Here is a 4,364-nt window from a genome sequence, read left to right as displayed (position 1 = left end):
ATCAAAGAACAATACTAATGAAATCAAACATTTAATTGCATTAAAGAGTAAAGAATCCTTACAAACTTGATAGAAATCAAATCAAATGAAATAATCTTCAATCATCAATCATCAAACCCACACTTTCTCTCTCTAAAAATGCTAAGAACTAGTGTTTTTTCTCTCTAAAATCTAATCTAATCTAATTCTAACTAATGAAGATCTAATCTCCTCTCTCTATAAATGGAAAGAAATAACTAACAATCCTAAGAGAAAGTTGGGAAAGACGTCCAAAAATAGACCCACGCCGGTGCGGGCGCTTGAAGGAGAGAGAATGGTGCGCACGGGAGCACACCCAGACAGGTGCGCCCGCACGCACCTGGTGTGCGGCCGCACACGACAGATGTCGGTCGCACACTCCTCTAGTGCACCCGCACAACTCTGCTGCTTCCTTCTCTTCTTCTTTGTCCTAGCTCACGCGGTTCACACATCCTAGATGATGGTGATGGAGGACAAGGTAGGCAGGAACTTCCTTGAATTTCTTGAAAGGTAGAAGCCATGAGGAAGGCATACACAAGACCTTGAAGCATGCTCCTTGGACCTCCCTTTGACTTGAAACTTCTTGCACAAGCTTAAGGCATGAAAATCATTGGAAAACTATGGAGAGGAAGCTCGAGAATCCTTGGACAATCAATCACAACCTACAATCAAAGGATAAAAAGCATGTAAAAGGGAAAAATAGCAAGTAAACTAGAAAAATGCATAAAGTAGATAAACTAACTACAAAAGCATAAAATGAAGAAAACAAGAATAAAACTAAGGAGAACTAAAGAGAAGAGAGATAAAATGAAATAGAAATTATCCATAAAGGGACCAAATGAGTGCCATAAATGTCACTCATCAACTTTCATTTGACTCAATTATCTTTACTGAATGCATTTGACTTTCATTTGATTTAAAAAGCTTTGTATGAATGTGTTTGACTTTCATTTGACACAATTATCTTTATTGAATGCATTTGACTTTCATTTAATTTAAAAAGCTTTGTATGAATTGATGAGTGACATTTTTGGCACTCATTTGGTTCCTTTTTGGATGATTTCTATTTCATTTTATCTCTCTTTTCTTTAGTTTTCCTTAGTTTTTTTCTTGTTTTCTTCATTTTATGATTTTTGTAGTTAGTTTCTCTATTTCATGCTTTTTCTTGTTTACTTGCTATTTTTCCCTTTTACTTGCTTTTTATCCTTTGATTGTAGGTTGTGATTGATTGTCCAAGGATTCCCGGGCTTCCTTTCCATAGTATTCCATTAATTTTCATGCCTAAAGCTTGTGCAAGAAGTTTCAAGTCAATGTGAGGTTCAAGGAGCATGCTTCAAGGTCTTGTTTATGCCTTCCTCATGGCTTCTATTCTTCAAGAAATTCAAGGAAGGTCCTGCCTACCTTGTCCTCCATCATCATCATCTAGGATGTGTGCACCTCATGAGCTAGGGCAAAGAAGAAAGGAGGAAGCAGTAGCGTTGTGCGGGCGCAAAAGAGGAGTGTGCGGCCGCACATCTGTCGTGTGCGGCCGCACATCTGTAGTGTGCGGCCGCACATCATGTGCGCACCAATCTCTCTCCTTCGAGCGCCCGCACCGATGTGGATCTATTTTTGGACGTCTTTCCCAACTTCCTCTTGGGATTGTTAGTTATTTCTTTCCATTTATAGAGAGAAGATTAGATCTTCATTGGGGGGGAAGATTTAGATTAGATTAGATTTTAGAGAGAGAAAACATTAGTTCTTAGCATTTTTAGAGAGAGAAAGTGTGGGTTTGATGATTGATGATTGAAGATTGCTCCATTTGATTTGATTCCTATCAAGTTTGTAAGAATTCTTTACTCTTTAATGCAATTTAATGTTTGATTTCATTAGTATTGTTGTTTGATTTGGTTAATTGATAGTTTGATTGATTTTGATTGAATTTGTTGGTTTCAATTTGATTTCAATTGATGAATTTGATAATGATGATTAGTTTAGCTTTGATTTTGATGTTTTTTATGGATTGTGAGTAGTTTATTTGCTAGGGTAGTGGTGAAGCATGTATTGATGATGAATTGAGATTAATTTGGGGGAAATAGATTGAGTCGTTAATGTGATTATATTGGTTGATTGATTTTGTGCATGTGTGTGCTTGATTAGGCTTGATCACCCTTGTTATTCACACTAGATTGCATTGTGAGTTCACATTGATACGGACCATTGATTTGTGGCTTACATTTACTCGATTGAGATACCTTGTGAAGTTTCCTAGCTAGTGTTTGCTGTAGTTGACGCTAATTAGACCTTTAGGAGAATAGCTTGGTGTACTCCCTCTTGGTTGCAAGATTGGTTTTCCCTCACATTGCTTGACTTGATTGGTTAATTCCCCAAGTTGATTGAACTTCATCGTTGATGCATGTCGATCCATTCCCCTAGTGCCTTAGCATTCATTTAGTAAAAGCCTTTTGCATCGCCTAGTTTAGCCTTGGTTTCTACCTTAAACCCCTACTAGACTTCGGAATAGCTTAACCTAGGCATCGTGCATTCAACCTCCATTCCCTTGGGTTCGACCTTGACTTACCACTACGCTAAATAGGGGTTTGTTAAGTTACAAATTTTGTTTGATAGGGTGGGGTGGTAGCCCAACAACCTACCGTTCTCCTTCCCATCAAAATGGCGGCATTGCCGGGGAATGGTGCTTTGAGTGCATGTTGTTGTTGAGTCTATTCCACTTTATTTGTAAAATACAAAAAGATTTTACACTTAGGCTACACTTGTAGCCGTGCTACTAATATTGTCTTTGAGTTTTGTGTGCATGGATCCCAAGTCATGGGAGGTAATTCAAGAGTTACCTTGAAAGAATTGGGAGTACCCGGTGCATATAGGTATGAGAGTGCCATAGCTCCACCTACAACACTGGAAAACGACTTTGAAATTCGGCCGGCAATGATCACCCTAATTGAGAGGAGACAATATAGTTGGGCAAAGAACGAGAGCCCATTGAACCATCTTAAGGAGTTTGAAAAATATTGTAACACGATCAAGATTAATGGAGTGTCTCAAGAATTCATCCGCCTTAAGTTGTTCCCTTTCTCCCTCATAGGAAGGTCTTTGGAATGGCTAGACAAAGAGGTGAAGCCCAATTCTTTGAGAACTTGGGATGATGTCGCCAAAGCTTTCTTGTTCCGTTTCTATCCTCAAAAGAAAACAGCGGAGGCAAGAGCTTTGATTCAAGGGTTCAAGTAAAAAGCCTAATGAAAGCCTTTATGAAGCATGGAAAAGATTTAAGGATTATCAAAGGGAGTGTCCACACCATGGGATTCCTACCTATCAAATCATACATATCTTTTATGGTGGGTTGAGTTCTCATGGGAGAGCAAGTTTGGATGCCGGAGCCGGAGGCCCAATCATGAACAAGACGGAAGAAGAAGTGGTTGATGCTATTGATGAAGTAGCTCGTCATTATATGAATTGGCAAGAAGTGGAAAGAGAACCAACAAACAAGGGTTAGTCGATCGAACAACTTAGTGCCATCAATGATTTGACCACTTTGATTGCGGATTTAGGGAAAGAAGTTATGTCTCTCAAAGAAAAGCTTGAGAAGCCCCCTTCCCAAGCTCCAATTCTTTCCTCCCAAATTAAGGGGAGAGGTACATCTTCTCACTCTAACTCCAATCTTTCTACTTGTTGCATGATTGTGGAATGTTGGCCATGTCAATTATGTGGAATGAATGATCATAATGCTTCTATGTGCCCAAATGTTCCTTGTAGTGAATGTGATGGAAGTGAAATGGAACATATGAATTATGTCAATAATCATGCTTGTGAACCTAGAAATGATGTTCAAAGGAATATAGAAAATAGGAATTATCATATGAATCACGATGATTATAACCAAAATGGAGGTTGTAGAAATCATGGATACCAAGAGATTCATGGTAACTCTAACCATCATGGTTGTAATGGTCATGGTCATGGCTATAGACATGGGGATCATAACCAAGGTTATGATAACTATGGTCAACAAAGGAGCCAAAATGAAACTAGGAGTAATTGGAATAATCAAACTAGGGGATATTTTCAACCAAGTTTTCAAGATGGTTCCCCAATTGATTTAGTTCCAAATGCTCAAAGTTGAAATGATAATTCCCATGTCCAATCATTTTCTTGTAGGGAATTTTTGGAAAGTGTCATTGAGAAACAAGCCAAAACTTTGGAAATGTGTATGGTTTTGAATGAAGAGAAGTTTAATTACATGTTGGCTTATAACAAGGATTTGAGTGAAAAACTTTCTCAATTGACTAGTATATTCAAGGAATATGCAAACTCTTCTTCTTTGACTCCCCCTAGCCTAGACTCTAGGAACC

The 4,364-nt window shown here is 38.4% G+C and overlaps 1 non-coding gene across 1 annotated transcript; it reads right to left on the bottom strand.

The window, feature by feature from the left end:
• Positions 1-3,211: 3,211 nt before the first annotated feature.
• Positions 3,212-3,318, bottom strand: LOC145606390 (small nucleolar RNA R71). Its single transcript, XR_014105279.1, has one exon. It is a non-coding gene; the product is annotated as a small nucleolar RNA R71 (small nucleolar RNA).
• Positions 3,319-4,364: the final 1,046 nt, after the last annotated feature.

Source organism: Chenopodium album, chromosome 22 (genome assembly GCF_948465745.1).
Source record: "Chenopodium album chromosome 22, dcCheAlbu1.1, whole genome shotgun sequence".
Lineage (NCBI taxonomy): Eukaryota > Viridiplantae > Streptophyta > Magnoliopsida > Caryophyllales > Amaranthaceae > Chenopodium > Chenopodium album.
This window is presented reverse-complemented; position numbering and strand designations above follow the sequence as displayed.